Here is a 19,244-nt window from a genome sequence, read left to right on the forward strand (position 1 = left end):
ACTGAATTAGTATATGAGAGCTATTATGGTTCCCTAGTTATCAGGAATATAGAATAGATAGCAATTTAAGGCTCAGTGGACAGAAACAAAAGAAAATAGCAACAATAACAACCAACTAACTAACTTTGTGGTTAGGGTGAGAGAGTTTAGGTGTGCGCATCTGCGTTTCTGTCAAATAAGGTAGGTCCTAGCAGTATTATGTTTTTTTACTCACGCTCCTCTATACCACTCTTTCATAAAACTATTGGAATTTAAGGGGAATTAATAGAACTGATAAATAAAAAGGGAAGTTCAATACAGAAGTCACAACTTCATTTGAGATCTTGACTGGTCTCATTGGCTGAGGTTCTAATAACACTTCCCTCCATCACTGTTAAAATACCTCAAAAGTATTGGGCATTCAGCATTAGTGTGTGCCACATCACATGTTTCATTGGTTGGCGATACTTTCACAGCAGTAGGAACAGGGACCTGAGAGTCTAGCTGCCTTTCTAGTTCATCTTGGTCCTTAAATGTCTTTGTTTGGCCCTCTACAGTGATGATCATGGTGGCTGAGATCAGTAGGCTAGATCAAACATTTCTGATTTTAAGACTAGGGCATAGGGCTTAGAATTTCTTCTGGATCATGCTTGTTTGTAGAGAAAAGTCCGCCACAAACATTACCTTGGCCTGCTTATAATCATAGGCTCAGTAATTTGTTGCTGGTGCTAGTAAGATCAAACAATCATTTTGATGTCTGACAAGACAAACTATGATTGGTTTGGATGCTGACACATAGGTATTTCTTCTCAACTTGACACAATGTGACCTCTGAAATACAGCACAAAGTTGACTTTCAGGAGCATCGTAGTTAAAGTTTCAAAGAACCTCAACATATTCGAGCCCTCTTCATCATTGGGTAGGTCCTAAATCTGTATATTTGTTCTGTGGTTTTTAACTTCAAGATAGGCAAGTCTCTTTTGTCATGTTCCATAGGTCACCACTTAGATCTGGAAAATTTTGGAGTGTCTCTTCCAGCACTTCTATCCTTTTGTTGATATAGATAATTCATGGTCTGACAATAATCAATTCTTCTTGAAGTGACTTAATTTCAGAGTTTGTTTCCATCGCTGCTGCCTCCAACACTATTATTAATACCTTTATTGACATAAGTTATGCATAGTTTCTAAAATGGCATTAGTGTGAGTTGCCTCCCCTTTTGTGGGGGTTTCTTGCTGCCCACAGAAAATAGTTTTCTAGAGATCTTAAATGTAGCCATATAGAAACACTAAAGGAGCCTTCTGATTCTAATCTGTAAGCCACTTATATGCAAATATTCATAAGCTACGACATCTAAAAGTGAAAACATGAATGTAATGAATTCCAGCAAAATATGGAAGAAAAGCTGCTGTGGGCATAAAATCCAGCAGATTACCAGCTTTTGAGTAGTATTTCTCCTGCCTATTGAGGTCTGTACACTTGTGCTAACCAATAACAAAATGTCTGTGCTCCTCTTTAACATGATGAAATTGGTGTACCCTTATTGGCATATTTACCTTATCTATAAGATCCTAGTTTATGATATAAAATGTAGCCAAGTTCTAAAAAAGAAATTGTCACTAGTGGACTGCAGGACCCATTGTGCCCTCCACTATTAGTAACAGTGCGACACATGGCTTCAGGACTAGCACTGTAGCCTGACTAAAGAGGCTTTAGAACTGCAATTCAACCTGTCCAAATACATCCTGTTTTACTGGCCTAAACATTCCTTTTAAATACTAACAAGTAACTCTTAAGTAGTCCTTAACGCCCATAAAGCAGGGAGCATGGTATTTAAAAGTAGGACATGTACATGTCCTTACAGTGAAAAGCACAAGCTGCTCCATCGGAACACAATGTGATGCAATATTACATTTTATAACTCTATCTCTGAGTAGAAACCAGCTAGAAATGTAATTCTTGGAATTTTGTAATATTTAGTAAAAGCCCAATTCACTGGTGATGTCAGATGTTTAAGAAATATCAGGGATAAATATGGGAAAAGTTACATTATCCCTACCTAATGCCCCTGGAGGCTAATTTACATTATTCTCTAGCTTCAGTCCTCTGACCACTTAGCCCTGAATGATGTGAGAAAACTGCTCCCAGAGCAGAAGATAAAGTCTCGGGTGTGTGGAGGTGATTATGTTCCTCTAGCAGGACAGCCATTTAGAGAGTGCCTAGGATCTTAATTGTCTTTGAGCAGGCCTACTTTATGGCAGGCAGATGTTAGGGGATAGCTGGCAGGCCCCTTATTTGTTCCCCCAGCCAGCTGGAATTGGCCCTTTGTGGCTAAAGTTTCTTAAACTTTTTGCTTTCTCCCCAGACCTTGTTTCTGACATGGTGTTGCCAACGTAGATGCTTTGGGCACTTTGCAGCTGCTGATCAGTGTCAAAGTGCAAGTGTTCCCTGTGTAAAGTGTAATGGTAATTGGTTGTCCATGATTGGTATGTTTGCCTTACTAGCAGTCCCTAGTAAAGTGCACAATGTGTGCCAGGGCTAGTAATGCAAATGTTACTAGTGGTCCTGCAGCACTAATTGTGTCACCCACACAAGTAGCCTTAAAGAGAGAACTCAGGCCTGCCACTGCAGTGCCTGCGCGCAGTGTTAAACTGCCTTGTTGTCCTGACAAGTGCACCCACTTGCCAGACCTCACCTTCCCTTTTTATGCACATCAGATACCCCTATGGTAGGCCCAAGGTACCCCCCTGGGCAGGGTGCAGTGTATGTGAAAGGTAGGACATGTACTGAGGTGTGTACCATGTCCTAACAGTGAAATACTCTCCATTTAGTTTTTCACTGTGGAAAGGCCATCTTGCCCACATGACGGAATGGGGAAGGCTGTGTAATATGTTACCAGCCTATCTTCCCAAATGCTTAAGATAAATATGTGAAGTTTAGTGTGCCTGAACTCACAATTCAATGAAACATCTTTTTTGAAGGTGGTTTTTGCATTGTGTGTTCAGAAACCACTCTTTTAGAAGTGGCTGGGTTTTTGTGCTCTAACATTTCTGTGTGTCTCTGCCTGGTTGTGGATTGACTGTCTGGATCTGAAAGTGATAGGATGTGGGGAATTTCTTAACCCAGGAGAGGAGGTGAGACAGCAACAGGCTGACCTGCATCTGGAGTGTAATGGAGAGGAGTAGCCCCTGGAGGTGAAGAGGCCTGGGCTGCAGCCATAAAACAATGACTCCATCCCCTGCTGAGCGATTAAGGATCCAGACCCCCAACATCAAAGGAAGAAGGTGTCACTGGCAGGGAGACACCCAGAACTGGTTTGGACACGGGTCAGTGCCCCCCTGAGCACAAAGACTTTGAAGACATTTAGGGGTAAAACTATGAGAGCTGAAATCCCAGGACTTTGGAATAAAATGGAATGGAACTGAGCAAGACTGAAGAGGAATTGGATTGTTCAAGACTGTAAAGGATTGAAACTACTTTTTGGTCAAGAGAAACCTCTGCCAAGGAAGAAACAGCTGAAGAGACTGTAGTAAAGGACTGACCTTTGCTGTGTGTTCTGGGGCTGGCCTGCAGTGTGCTGCTTTAACCAAGGAGATGCTAAAAGGACTTTGCTGTGTGCTGTGTCCCCCTGCTTGAAAGGACTTTGCTGTGCTGTGTCCTGAAGTAACTTAACCCCAAGGGCCCGAGGAGAGCTGGCTCCCTGTTGTGGAAACTCAGGAACATAAAAGTTTCCAGAAGTGTCTCAGCGGCACTGTGTGCGTGTGCTTTGTGCAACTTGAGACCTTCGTAAGAATTGCTCTGTGATCGTGGGCACCTGGAGTCCATGCAAGTCTCAGCGACGCTGTGTGCGCGTGCTTTTTGCAGCCTGAGCCCTTCGTGAGGATTGTCTTGTGATCGTGTGCATCCGGAGTCCAAGTGTGTCTCAGCGACGCTGTGTGTGTATGCTTTTTGCAGCCTGAGACCTTCGTGAGGGTTGCCCTGTGACCATGCACACCGGAAGCTCAAGCAAGTCTCAGCGACACTGTGTGTCTTCGTTATCGCCATCGGCTAGGAATCAACTATGTCGCATCGGAGGCCCAAGTCACGAGAGGAGGAGAGGAGAGTGAGGTTGCGCCCCAGGTAACGTGTGTCGCCGCCTGGGGTGGGGTGTGGGCTCAGAGAGAGACTCTGTCAGCCTCTTCCCTTCTTGCAGCGCGAGCCTCTGTTCCAGCTCGTATCGCGGGCCGTACTTGCCAAGGAGTGGTAGTACTGGGGCCAGAGTGTGGAGCTGCACTATAGTTTATACCATACCCGTGTTGTGGGCATATGTTGGCGGAGAGACCGTCTGAAGAACTGTGATTGGTGCCGAAGTGCCTTGTGCATTGCATTGTTTCTGCATTACGAACTGCCTGATTGTTGCCTTGCGCATTCGATTGTGTTTCTGCATAACGAACTGCCGCATTGTTGCATTACGCATTGCGTTAGTTTGTATAACGATTGCATTACGTATTGCATTATTTCTGCATAACGAACTGCCTGAATGTTGCATTAAGCATTGCATTAGTTTGCATAACGAACTGCATGATTGTTGCATTACGCATTGCATTAGTTTGCATAACGAATTACCTGATTGTTGCATTACGCAATGCATTATTTTGGCATTACGAACTGCTTGATTGTTGCATAACGAACAGCATTATTTTTACATTGCAAAGTGCCTGATTCTTGCATTACAAACTGCATAGCATTGCATTAGGACTGCATTGGATCATTTAGAATTGCTCATTAATACCACCAGAACCTACAAGGGCTAGCTGGCCTAATAACCGGTACAAAAGGGGGTGGTGATGGACGGAGCATCGGAACCAATCAAACACTCACACCCAGTCAACAGATCTGGGTTTGATCCATCAACGTTCTTTAGCCCACTCTGCCGCCCCAGTTCAGACATGGCCATATGCAAATCAGTCTGACCCTGTGCCTCATGGGAACAGTCCAGCCCGAACTGCCAAGCCCTGCCTTCCCTGGACCGGAAACAAGCTTCCTAGGACCGGTTTCTGGCATTTCTGCAGTCTTCAGCCAGGCTTGCTTGAATCCAGTGGCAAAGTGAGCAAGGGACTCATGTCTCAGCATACCCTGCCAACTTATGGCGAACAAAGCGGTACACTGGATTCAAGCAAGCCTGGCTGAAGACGGCTGAAATGCCAGAAACCGGTCCTAGGAAGCTTGTTTCCGGTCCAGGAAAAGCATGGCTTGGCAGTTCGGGCTGGACTGTTCCCATGAGGCACAGGGTCAGACTGATTTGCATATGGCCATGTTTGAACTGGGGTGGCAGAGTGGGCTAAAGAACGGTGATGGATCAAACCCAGATCTGTTGACTGAGTGTGAGTGTTTGATTGGTTCTGATGCTCTGTCCATCACCACCTCCTTTTGTACCGCTTTGTTCGCCATAAGTTGGCAGGGTATGCTCAGACGTGAGTCGCTTGCTCACTTTGCCACTGGATTCAAGCAAGCCTGGCTGAAGACGACTGAAATGCCAGAAACCGGTCCTAGGAAGCTTGTTTCCGGTCCAGGGAAGGCATGGCTTGGCAGTTCGGGCTGGACTGTTCCCATGAGGCACAGGGTCAGACTGATTTGCATATGGCCATGTTTGAACTGGGGTGGCAGAGTGGGCGAAAGAACGGTGATGGATCAAACCCAGATCTGTTGATTGGGTGTAAGTGTTTGATTGGTTCTGATGCTCTGTCCATCACCACCTCCTTTTGTACTGGCCTAATAACCGGGCAGGAGGAATATTACAGATACGCATTTGTTGGATTTATATCGTGTGGTCTCATCGTATATCTTTTTATATAAACATATACTTGTTTTTCTATGAAACTCATGTGGAGTCCTTTTGTGGTGTCATCATTGGGTCACTGAGAGCGTGATTGCAAATACTTTACACATTTGCCTTGAAGATAAGCCTGGCTGCTTGTGCCAAGCTACCGAGGGGGTGGGCAGGGGCCATCTGAGAAGGTGTCCTTCCTTTCCCTGACATGGAAGCGAGGGTCCCTACTTGGCCTAAGGTACCTACCTCAGCCAACTAAGGAATCCCGGTTGTAACAGGAAGGAACTGTTCCAGGAACTGATTTGAAGTGATCACAGAGGAGAGGTTACTCATTTCACTGGCCACACATGAGGGAAGGGCACACCAGCTCTGCACAAGGGAAGATGGGCTCACCGTCTTAGATTTAGGTAGAGAGGGAGACAGTGGGATTGTTTGCAGTAGGGCACACATGCAATGCTGGAAAAGAGTGGAGGGAAACCCCTGAGAACTTTTACCCAATTGGTAAGGCAGGGCCAGGAGTCACCACATCTACAGGCTGGTTCTCTGCCAGGCATAGATGTGGCATCCATATTGCCCTCCTCAGAACACTACTGGACCTGTGGGACAACAGAGGAGGACTGGACTTGCTGTCGGAGACCTGAGATGAGGACTGAACCTTCTCTCCCACTTCTACCCAGGACAAACAAGTAGAATCCAAGGGTCAGGTGGCTGACTTCCCATTCGAACTGTAGGGACACAATAAGCTACATGCAACTGCCTAGTTGGCCAGTTCAAACTGGACATGCCCTGGATCCTTCCTGTGGCTTCAGCTGGAGTGAGTCTTGCCCCCAAGTGCTGTTCCTGAGGTCCTGAAACAACCCTGGACTGTGTCAAATTCTACTCTTGCTAACAGCCTAAGACTCTTGGGACTTGGCAACCTTTGGGCTGCAAAGACCTCCAGAGGACTGGGACAAAGCTGCCAAGCTGATTTGATGAAGGTGCATTGCTGCTGGGCTGAAGATTCATGTATCTTCTGCTCAGAGCTTTTCCAGCCTCACAGAGCCCTATTTGGCTACAGCCCACAGCTTTGCCCCACTGGGGGAATATGAGCTCCAAAGAAGTCACTAAGCCCGAACAGAAAATTTCACTGGGTGAAGGCACCAAAAGTGTGTGGCCAGCGAGAGACCTTTCTTGGGTGCAAAAGTTCAGAGTTTTACCACCAAAAGTCAACAGCTGCACCAGAACCATGTTCAACAGCTATCATTGTGGAGCCCTTCTCAACTACAGCTGACTGCTTTGCCCCACTGAAGATTTTGACTTCCATTTTAGAGACAAATTCCAAAGGTAAATCTTTTGACCGGGTCAAACTAAGTTTCTATAGCCAACCCACGCTCTGTCATGGTTGGTCTGAAATCACATCAAGGCCCCAGCCTATCAAGACCAGTCAGCAGGACATGTGCCAGAAAATGCGCTCTGCCCCCTCAGATCGACATGACTGTTTGGACAAAATGAGTACAAAAGCAGTATGTGCATTCTGTATAGGAAATAACAAGTAGTAAACGTGTTTGGGGACAGTTCACCAGTAAGATACCATATCTTGCAATTAGAGTAAATGCTTGAAACACCTGCAGTAATACACACTACTTTGGTGTACAAAGTCACCATAGTCCAGACGCTCTGGCTGAAGCATCAATCATGCAACATGAATTTGATCTCAAGATGGTAAAAAATGCAGAAAAGACAAATGTTTGTGCTTAATACTAAGTTTTTGGAAATGCATTGATAGTCAGCAAGAATTGGGAAATGAAGAAGAAATCTGGGAAAGGAAGAGAGAACTTTATCAACTATGAAAAAGATGAGTATGATGAAGAATAACTGTCCACCAATGAAGATCCATGAACTGAATCTGCTCTATGCTAATTTGCTCCGGTTGGGGGATCATTAGAAAGACATCAGATGCAACCAGAGGAGATTAAGCAAAATCAATACTTAACAGGCAGAGGTTTCTCTTTTAAAAGGGTTTCCACTAACTTGTAAATACCATCAATTGGTCCTTGTTAATTGAGATATTTACTTTTTACACTTGGTGCCAATCCATCTCAGCCCTACAATTCCATTTGTTGGGTTTTTCTAATGGGGAATAATCTAGAATTGTTTGAGGCAGTATGCTTTTGCCTGCTTAAAAAGTACAAAGACAGAACAGATTTTTTTTTGTTGCCCTTCACAGCTTCTAGGCACAATGTGCATGACAATAAGGCCCCTCCATCAACAAGAGGGGGAAAGTAATGTAACCCTGAGAGAAAACCTCCTGCTTCTGCAGACCATGATCTTGGTTGCCTCCATCATTACAGAGAATGATGAGATAGTTGGCCACATGCTGGGTGCCAGCTCAAACACCACCTCCTTGATGGTCCGCAGTCTCCTATGTCAGGCAACCTTCTGGAAAACACATAACTAGGGCACAATAACCAAGATCCCGATTCAAATCCTGGGTACATAAGAATTACATTTACAGGTACACTAGTTGAGTCCCCTATTCTATCCTCCACTCCAATCCTGGTGCAATTATGTATACTAGCCGTCATTGCACAGTCAAGGTCCTCAGATGAGACAAGTGTATCTTTCAGTCCAGAATCCAGCACTACAAACATCAGGAAACAGCCTTTACAACTTGGCCTAAACCACGGATAACTTATACCACGCACCCATTACAATGCATACGTCTTTAAAACACATGCCTTTAGAATGAAAATGTAAGTATTTCGCAGGTGGTAAAGGCATATGTGTGGTAAGAAACTTTGTGGAAAAGACATCTATGTTAAAGACCCTTGCATTGCCATGGTCATCTTGTATCGGCCTGTGTGGTTCCATCATACAACCCAAATATCAGGTGAAAACTCTCAGTATGAAGCCCAAGAAAATAGCCAAGTGGAATGGGCACATGTGTCCTTGGCAATAACTTCCCTTGAGGACGATTAGTTATTTGAATAGTAGGACTCTGTGTGGCATAACATCCATGAAAGTAGGGTTTCAACCTGGGATTCAAATTCCAAAATAATCAAAAAGTCAATCCCTAACTCAGATATATTCTGGATTGGATGTCCTGAGTTGATGGCGAGGGCTCCTGGGCCTCTGACAAGTAAAATTAATATAGGAGCTTAACAATCTCCTCAGTCATAGGTCTATTGATCATAAGATCATGACTTGGACACTCTGGGTCAGATGAAGAGGAGGTGGTGATGTACAAACAGGGGTTGACTTTGACAGTGGAGGAGAGGAAATTGGATTTGATGGGGGTGGACAGTGCAGCAGCTCAGGAGGACTGTAAGAAGTGAGTTCGTTGTGCTGGGCAACCCCTGAATCATGTAGTGCATCTAATGGATCAATAATATTTTTTCATACATACTAAAAGTCCCGAATGACAGCTAGTAGTCCAGCACTCACCTTATTCATGGCCACTTGAAATTCTTCCCAATTTACAAATGTATGGAACAGGGAAAGGAGACACATGAGGTTTCATGTGTGTCTGGAAATAAGAGCATCCTTAGCCACTGGTATTCTGGACAGTTAGTAGGAAGAGGGGTGACTTTTTAGACACCCCGTAGTATTCAAGAGGTTGCCCAGAAAAGGCCTTGAAACACAACTGAGGGCCTGATTCACAAAGAGCCTACCAAGCCATGGCGAAGTCCCCGCAGTCGAAGCAGAGTCTCCACAATGAGAAACTGCAGTGCGGAGATTCAGCCATGAGCGAAGAGACATTGCCACGTCTGTGGAGCCTCCGCCACAACTGCACAGGCTCTTTGTGAGTCAAGCCCCGTAACTTTAATGTCCCAGTTGAGTGTCTTTGTGGTATTTAGTTCAGATTGTGGAGACTACACTGAGTTTCATCTACACCTCCACCTTTTCTTATAACAAGGGTCAGTGGCTCCCTACACTGATCCTAGTTGCAAAGTGGTGAGGTGAGAGTAGAAGAGTCATGCATTTGTTCACTCCTTCATGTGTTTCAAAAGCCACTTATTGAATTTCATAGTGGCTACTGTGAAATAGAGTTCCATTTGCACTTTCTACACTCCCCTGTCCATTCAACAGTACATTTCTCATATGACCCATTGTCCAGTGGGTGACTATGCCAAACAGTTGCTCATTGCTAACAAGTGTTTCTCCCTCCCATATACTTATACCATAAATAAACAATTTGTACAAATCCAGTTGGAAAATGATATGGCTCCACTTACTTGGGAAGTGGAGAAATGTGGCTCAGTGGAGAAGTGTGGCTCAATAATTAGAGCGGCAGACCCTGATGCAGAGGTCTAGCCTGGGACCAGGGTTCAATTCCCCGCCTCGGCGGGTCTTGGGCTCAAAAATTCCATGGACCTGATAATTCTCGCCTCGGTGCCTATTCCAATCATGGAGTCCCACTCTGCAACTCTGGGCAATAGCTTGCTTAATCTCCACAACGGCCCCCACAACGCTAAGGATGCCTGGCCTCCACCTTGGGGGTGCCCAGGAGTGGACGCCTCACAGGGAAAGCCAGGATGGGTTCCACAGCGTTATTCATACAAGCGCCTTGAGACCCTTGCGGGTGAGTAGTGCGCTATACAAGTATCAAATTTACATTTACTTAACTGGAGCTTACATAGTTCTAGTAAAGACTTTTCCATGACATCTATATATTACTTTTTCGTGTAGGATGAAACTGTAATTGACACATGACTGTAGTGTATACACACATAAAGGGGCCGATTCCAATCCTGAAAAAAGGCTGTACGAATCGTTGTACGGAGCGTTTTCTCCGTACGACTCGTACCCGGTAAACTTTCCGTACAACCTAGGAAGTACGATTCGTACAGAAAGCCTATTTCCGTACCTGTCGTACAAAAGACGGTACGGGTCAAAAAAAACAACGATTCTGATCCGGAACAGCTTGTACGCGACGTCCGGACGCATTCAAGCAGCGGTTTCCGGCCCAGCAAGTACGATTCATCCCTACGTCACTCCGTATGGCTCTTTTTTTTATGAGAGCCAAACACAGCCGGAAAAACAGAGTTCGACGCGAACCGCTACGCAATGGAGCCCCGGTATGCGACGTACATGCCATGAACCCATCGTACATGTCATCTCGGTCCTCCTAGCCTACGACCTGCTGCACTGGACCCGACGCACACGCCGCAGAAAGTGAGAACAACACCCAGGGGCCAGGGGGGTTGAGGGGCAGGAAACATACCCCTTACCCAAAGCCAAACCTATAATAGGGAGCCCATACATTACCACCAGGGTCTGGTCACTTGGGGGGGCATGGCAAGCAACCCCTGCATACCGCAACAACGGAAGTGGACGTGTACGTTGCGTTGCACACGTACCCCTACGGCACAAGTACAATAGTGATACGGACCGTACACACGCAATGAATGCGTGGATACGGTGCGTTGCATATGTACTCCTATGGCACCAGTAGAACAGTGATACGGACCGTACACACGCAATTAATGCGTGGGTACGGTGCATTGCACACGTACCCCTACGGCACAAGTACAATAGTGATACGGACCGTACACACGCAATGAATGCGTGGGTACGGTGCGCTGCACACATACTCCTACGGCACCAGTAGAACAGTGATATAGACTGTACACATGCAATGAATGCGTGGGTACGGTGCGTTGCACACGTACCCCTACGGCACCAGTAGAACAGTGATACAGACCGTACACATGCAATGAACGCGTGGGTACGGTGCGTTGTAGACGTACCCCTACGGCACCAGTAGAACAGTGATACGGACCGTACACACGCAATGAATGCGTGGGTACGGTGCGTTGCACATGTACTCCTACGGCACCAGTAGAACAGTGATACGGACCGTACACACGCAATGAATGCGTGGGTACGGTGCATTGCACCCGTACCCCTACGTCACCAGTAGAACAGTGATACAGACCGTACGCACGCAATGTATGCGTGGTTACGGTGCGTTGCACACGTACTCCTACGGCACCAGTAGTACAGTGATACGGACCGTACACATGCAATGAATGCATGGGTATGGTGCGTTTCACAAGTACTCCTACGGCACCAGTACATTTGGGATACGAGGCGTACACACGCCAGGAATGTGGGCTTACAGACTGGCCCTGCATGTTACCTTCATATTGGTGTGTGTGTAGATCCAGGCCAGCAGTGTACTGCTCCAAGGGGGTGGGTGGTGGGTGGGTGGGTGCAGAGGATTCCCAGCAGTGGCCAGCCATATGGAGTTGGCTGCAGATCAATACCAGCAGTGGCCACACATATAGGGGTGGGTGCAGATGAATACCAGCAGTGGACAGAGACATGGGGGTGGGTGCAGAGGACTCCCAGCAGTCACCAGCCATATGGGGGTGGCTGAAGATCAATACCAGCAGTGGCCACACATATAGGGGTGGGTGCAGATGAATACCAGCAGTGGACAGAGACATGGGGGTGGGTGCAGAGGACTCCCAGCAGTGGCCTGCAATATGAGGTGTGTGTGCAGATGAATACCAGCAGTGTCAGACATATGGGGGTGGGTGCACAGGACTCCCAGCAGTGGATAGAGACATGGGGTGGGTGCAGAGGACTCCCAGCAGTGGACAGAGATATGGGGGCGGGTGCAGAGGACTCCCAGCAGTGGCCTGCAATATGAGGGGTGGGTGCAGATGAATACCAGCAGTGTCCAGACATATGGGGGTGGGTGCAGAGGACTCCCAGCAGTGGCCTGCAATATGAGGTGTGTGTGCAGATGAATACCAGCAGTGTCCAGACATATGGGGGTGGGTGCAGAGGACTCCCAGCAGTGGACAGAGACATGGGGTGGGCAGAGAGGACTCCCAGCAGTGGACAGAGACATGGGGGTGGGTGCAGAGGACTCCAAGCAGTGGCCTGCAATATGAGGGGTGTGTGCAGATAAATACCAGCAGTGTCCAGACATATGGGGGTGGGTGCACAGGACTCCCAGCAGTGGACAGAGACATGGGGGTGGGTGCAGAGGACTCCCAGCAGTGGACAGAGACATGGGGGTGGGTGCAGAGGACTCCCAGCAGTGGCCTGCAATATGAGGTGTGTGTGCAGATGAATACCAGCAGTGCCCAGACATATGGGGGTGGGTGCACAGGACTCCCAGCAGTAGACAGAGACATGGGGGTGGGTGCAGAGGACTCCCAGCAGTGGCCTGCAATATGAGGTGTGTGCAGATGAATACCAGCAGTGTCCAGACATATGGGGGTGGGTGCACAGGACTCCCAGCAGTGGACAGAGACATGGGGGTGGGTGCAGAGGAGTCCCAGCAGTGGACAGAGACATGGGGGTGGGTGCAGAGGACTCCCAGCAGTGGCCTGCAATATGAGGTGTGTGTGCAGATGAATACCAGCAGTGCCCAGACATATGGGGGTGGGTGCACAGGACTCCCAGCAGTGGACAGAGACATGGGGGTGGGTGCAGAGGACTCCCAGCAGTGGACAGAGACATGGGGGTGGGTGCAGAGGACTCCCAGCAGTGGCCTGCAATAGGAGGTGTGTGTGCAGATGAATACCAGCAGTGTCCAGACATATGGGGGTGGGTGCAGAGGACTCCCAGCAGTGGACAGAGACATGGGGGTGGGCGCAGAGGACTCCCAGCAGTGGACAGAGACATGGGGGTGGGTGCAGAGGACTCCCAGCAGTGGCCTGCAATGGGAAACATCCTTTACCACGCAACCATTACAACGCGGTATGGTTACATCGTGGTTTTACTTTTAACAACTCAAGTTGTTACATTGACTTGCACTGGAGGGCGCTGTAGGCTAAGGAATAGTGTGAATTACTATTCCAACACCTTCCCTACTGTACGTAGACTGGAGTTGGAATAGTAATTCACACTATTCCTATGTCCAGCGCCCTCCAACGCAAGTCGATGTAACGACTTGCGTTGTTAAAACCGCGATGTAACATACCGCGTTGTAATGGTACGCGTTGTTACATCATACATCCGCCTGCAATATGAGGGGTGTGTGCAGATGAATACCAGCAGTGTCCAGACATATGGGGGTGGGTGCACAGGACTCCCAGCAGTGGACAGAGACATGGGGGTGGGTGCAGAGGACTCCCAGCAGTGGACAGAGACATGGGGATGGGTGCAGAGGACTCCCAGCAGTGGCCTGCAATATGAGGTGTGTGTGCAGATGAATACCAGCAGTGTCCAGACATATGGGGGTGGGTGCACAGGACTCCCAGCAGTAGGCAGAGACATGGGGGTGGGTGCAGAGGACTCCCAGCAGTGGCCTGCAATATGAGGTGTGTGTGCAGATGAATACCAGCAGTGTCCAGACATATGGGGGTGGGTGCACAGGACTCCCAGCAGTGGACAGAGACATGGGGTGGGTGCAGAGGACTTCCAGCAGTGGACAGAGACATGGGGGTGGGTGCAGAGGACTCAAAACAGTGGACAGAGACATGGAGGTGGGTGCAGAGGACTCCCAGCAGTGGCCTGCAATATGAGGTGTGTGTGCAGATGAATTCCAGCAGTGTCCAGACATATGGGGGTGGGTGCACAGGACTCCCAGCAGTGGACAGAGACATGGGGGTGGGTGCAGAGGACTCCCAGCAGTGGCCTGCAATATGAGGGATGGCTGCAGATGAATACCAGCAGTGTCCAGACATATGGGGGTGGGTGCACAGGACTCCCATCCGTGGACAGAGACATGGGGGTGGGTGCAGAGCACTTCCACCAGTGGACAGAGACATGGGGGTGGGTGCAGAGGACTCCCAGCAGTGGCCTGCAATATGAGGTGTGTGTGCAGATGAATACCAGCAGTGTCCAGACATATGGGGGTGGGTGCACAGGACTCCCAGCAGTGGACAGAGAAATGGGGGTCGGTGCAGAGGACTCCCAGCAGTGGACAGAGACATGGGGGTGGGTGCAGAGGACTCCCAGCACTGGACAGAGATAGGGGGGGTGTACATCATTATCAGATGACCACACCTACATGGTGGTATGTACGCATCCCTAACTTTGGACTATGATGACAGTGCCATAACAACACATCACTGACAGCAGTGTCCCACTCCCAGGAGGATGGATGTCTTTCACCCACTGCATGACACAACACATGTGGGTGTGAGGACAAGTAACACATGCATACCCACCCATGGCGGATGCAGCACAATACATACCCTGATATCATGCCACAAGACTGTATAGTCATGTAACTGCCTACAAAACTAAGATAGCCAAAGGGAACACACACTGTCACGCACATCCCAGGACTGATAGGAATGTCCAGGTGCTGGTACAGCCACCAAGATGTTGTCTCTCATGGAAGGAATAGGTTGGAATTCCCCTAGATACAATGCCCACAATTGTCAGTCAGATGCCCAAATACCCTGCATAACAAATACCATTTGTGTGGTAGGTCGTGATTACACACATGCATAGTGCTGAAAAGGTGGAATTTGTCCCTGAAGGTATTCCGACATACTCAAAACACAAGTACAGTGACTAGCAAGGATGGCACAGACGATTCAGCAGGAGACATCGGTGATCAGGCATGGCCATTGTTGAAGGGATCCGTCACCAGCAAAGGAAATATTGACACAGGTCAGCACAACAATTGTGCAACTGTTTGCAGGAAAGATGTCAGGTGCCACAGAGGAAGGAACACTCCTTGGGACAATGTCTCAAAACAAAATTAACACACACTACCAATGATTCTTTGCAGAGACATTGTGATGGCACACAGATACCTTGGTCCACCTCATGACCATCATACAAAAATATTTCTCAGAACCCTAACACATTACCAGAACACCAACTCCAGGAGCCTCATCACCAACATCAAGTACCTGAAATGCAATAGTGTTGAAAGTAAAAATAAAGACTTTATTCAGCACCAAAAACAAACAGCGAAAAATAGACTATGTACAGAGGCCAATGGCCAGTCCATATTTCAAGTCCAAGGGGGGACGTAGCGGACCGCGTCTACCCCTAATTTGCCTGCACAAAGGAACCTCAAGGTTTGTCGACCAGGGGGGGGCATCATCTGTGGCAGTACCAGGCATTGCAGGGACAGGAGGGGGAAGGGTAGGTGTGGCGGGTGCAGGGGGGGATGTCTCCACCACAGGGGGTGGGGCAGCACCGAAGGTGGAGGTGAGCGTGGCGCTGCACACTGCTGCTAGGACGTCCAGCCTAACCCCTGCACCAGAGGATTCCCCAGGGTCAACAGAGGGTGTGGTGGGTGAGGGATGGGGTGCAGCGCTCTTGGGGGAGGGGGTCGACATGGTGGGGGACTCAACTCCTGTGCCCGAGGACTTCCTCGCCCACTTGTGGGGTGGTCACTCAGTGGGGGCGAGGTCCAGCTCACCCATAAAGATCTTCTTGGGTGAACGTTTGGCAGGCGAGCCAAGGAGAGTGGTTTTGGAGGAACAGGGTTGTGAGGACTGCGGACTGCGACTGTGGCTGCGTGTATGCCATCTCTCCCCAGACCCTGTGGGTGTGCCTACATCCCCCTGAGTGTGCGTGCCAGGAGGTGTGCGCTTTGCCTTACTTGGGGGTGTGCTGGCTGTGTCTGGTGGTGTGCGTGCCCGTGACTGTCTGGGTGTGCATTGGACAGGCATGGGAGAGGGAAGTGTGGATGGGTCTGGGGTAGGGGGGGACGAGCGCTGCAGGAGAGTAACTGCTGCCGTCAGGGAAGAGTCCATGGACCGCAGAATCCTGCGTTGGTCAGACATCGTTGCTGACATGCCCTCCATGAACGACACCATCTGTGTGAGCAGTTTAGTGTGTCCATGGAGGACATTCAGCACCGATGCCTGCCCAACCTGCAACTGCTGCAGTATGTCCACAGACTCTTCACTGAGAGCAGCAGGGATGACAGGGGCAGGGGATGCGGTGCCTGGGTCGAAGGAGACATGTTGGGCCTCTGCACGGACAGAAGGGACGGGAGCAACTGGGAGGGCGGAGATGGTAACGGAGGAGGCGGGGACAGATGTGGGGATGCTGCCAGGTGGTGTTGCAGCCTCCACCTCCTCGAGGAGGTCAGCGTCGAACCCGTCGGCGTCGTAGCTGGTATCGTGTCCAGACAGGTCCTCTGACTGACTCCCCTCGCCCTCCGTGCCACTGGCTCCTCCTGACTCTACAGCACTGGTGGCACTGTCGCTGGGTCCCTCCTCCAGGTCTGAGCAGGTGTCTCCCTCCGTTGCGGATGATGATGCTGTGGGCAAGGAGACGAAACCGAAAAATGCATCAGTCACCTGTATACATCTGACACATGAGCACAAAATCAATTGGTCACAGTGCATATCAGGCAATGCATCATGAGTAACAGCTAGATTACTCCGCACATATGTAAGCCCTGTACTGCCCAGTTGGTAGACCCACTATGCCACTTGGACACAAGGAAAAAAAGAACACACCAGGCCACTACTTGAATGAAAAATACACTGAGAAGCTATTGTCTGTGAACCGGTGAGCACAGCAATACAATGAAGTCATGCCACCTCTTGTTTACCCTGAAAGAAACAGTAGTGGTGCACCCAACGTAAACTGACAGACCTCAATACTCAAGGAGACCTGCAAGTACTTTGGAACACAAAACGAAAAAATGTTGGTACCTTGGGCCTCACAATACTTTACACAATCGGCATGTTTTGAATGTGCCAATTCGCCATTTCGTGAAAAGAACACTCATGTGCCTGCATGAAATATGTCTCACAAGGCAGTGCACACAAAACTACATTTACACTGTCATTGAAGAAGCTGGCACCTTTTCTAAGAAGCCACTGTTAGAAATGAATGGTGTTGCAGAATGTACATATACATGGGCCCACGGAGGTCTTGATGTCTTGAGACTTTTTAGTTTGTATCACCAACAACAAAGGAGTCTCACAAAATCAAGACCACTGTGGGAACAGGTATATGGAGAATCTGCAACACCATTTAATTCTAACAGTGGCTTCTTTGCAAAGGTGCCAGCGTGTTCCATGAAAGTGGAAATGTCGTGTGGCGTGCACTTCCTTGGGAGACATCTTTCATGCAGGCACATCAGTGTTCTTCACACAAATCATCAAATTACCACATTTAAAACATGAAGATCTGTTGACAAGTGCTGTGAGTGCCAAGGTACAATTTTTTTAGAGTACCAACTTGAATTATGTCAGTTGTCACATGGCCATCCGTTACCTGATTACACAGTTGGCTACACATATGACCTACTGCCTGTCATCTGGAGTGGCACCAATGTCCACACCCAGGACAATGCATAAGCTACTGGGCCTGCACTTGGGTTGTTAAAAAGCATAGCTGTACTGTGGAGACACCCTCATGGTAAGCCAGAATGTCCATACAGATGTCAGCACACAAAGTCCAAACTGCGTTGCATCTGAACCACACACAGGTGCCAAACATGTATGAGCAGGAATCATGTTTTTGAAAAAATGACACAGGCTGCAAAGCACAAACATTAAGCACTGGCCAGCATCACAGGGGCACTGCACGGTGATTCTGTGTACAGCCAATTCTCACACACAGGTCAGACCTGGCAAGGAAAAATCAGGGGTTCCCATGTAGGCCTCTCCCGCACAACCACCCATACCTGAGTCAATGTGATTGATACAGATCAAGAAGTGACACCTCTTATTCAGGGTAACAAAAACTGTGCAGCAAAAATTGCTAAATTTACACAACATTACCTCCTGGGGCTCGCAACACATATTTGTGACAAACAACCAGCAACAGATTGTTGTGAATTGCCACACAGGCACTGCCCAGTGTGAGTATGCACAAGCAAAATGGTGTATCCCTGTTCAGTGGACACATGTAGCACACATTACAAAAATACAAACTAGGCCAGGGAACAATGCCACAGAGGCAGACCTATCCTGAACCCACAGCGAATGTGCACAGTGTTGGATGACACACATGATTAGGAGGCCAGGGTGTCTCAGGGGATTGTAGTGGGCACACTGCTCCGTGTTCCTGGAATGAGCTGACTGTACCATGAACAACCGTCATGGCACTATGCATATCTCCCACTCTTGCACATCATGTCTGATGCCACAACATTGGTCATGCATGCTGCAAGGGTGTTCAGTTGAAACCTCACACTCCTATGTTGAGAATCATCATCAGTGCCAACAAATATGGACCCCCAACATAGTGAACAGGTCATGGCACAGGCAAGGTACCAACAAAAGTCACAGACCACCCTCCCACATGATGCAGAAAGCAATGTGCACTTAGATTTACTGGAACCCTAGATGACCATGTGAAAATGTGATTACACACAGACCAGGGGACACATGTCAAGGAGGGGAAGGGATGAAAAAGAGCACCAGGTGACATTGGGGAACAGAAAATGCACTGCACATATAAACTCTGAGAGTGTATCCAGGCTACAGAGCACATCCAAAAGCTGGTGACACATAACACAACAAACAGCCATGTACCTACCCCCTTGTTGCTGCAGTCTCTCCTGTAACTGCCTATCGAGGTC

This window comes from Triturus cristatus, chromosome 3_1 (genome assembly GCF_964204655.1).
Source record: "Triturus cristatus chromosome 3_1, aTriCri1.1, whole genome shotgun sequence".
NCBI lineage: Eukaryota > Metazoa > Chordata > Amphibia > Caudata > Salamandridae > Triturus > Triturus cristatus.